The following is a 444-nucleotide window of genomic DNA, read 5'->3' on the forward strand; positions in this document are numbered from 1 at the left end:
TATATATATATATATATATATATATATATTAGATTTGCATTATTGCATCACTATTGTATCATTTATATCATGTTCTACTATTTATTACATGATTCGGTTAAACCCCTAGTTCGACCATGCTCGAACTAATTAACCTTGAACATTTCTTTCTTCCAGTTTGATGTCCGGTCCAGTTTGCACAACCTTGCAAATTGTTACATTTATTTTTGATACTAATGTATATAGACATGTATGCATATGCGTGTGCGTGTATGTGCGTGTGCATGTGTGTGTATGCGTCGTGTGCTCAGATCAGTTGGTCGGGCATCTGCCTGTTAGCTGTAAGTCCCCTCTGATCTTGGATTCGATTCTCTCCGAGTGTAGGGTGTGATATTCAATATATAGGCGCATGAGGGATGACCATGGCTCGTATCATAGCCTCTGGCTTTTCATTTATATATATAT

This window comes from Phalaenopsis equestris, unplaced genomic scaffold (assembly GCF_001263595.1).
Source record: "Phalaenopsis equestris unplaced genomic scaffold, ASM126359v1 Scaffold000055, whole genome shotgun sequence".
Lineage (NCBI taxonomy): Eukaryota > Viridiplantae > Streptophyta > Magnoliopsida > Asparagales > Orchidaceae > Phalaenopsis > Phalaenopsis equestris.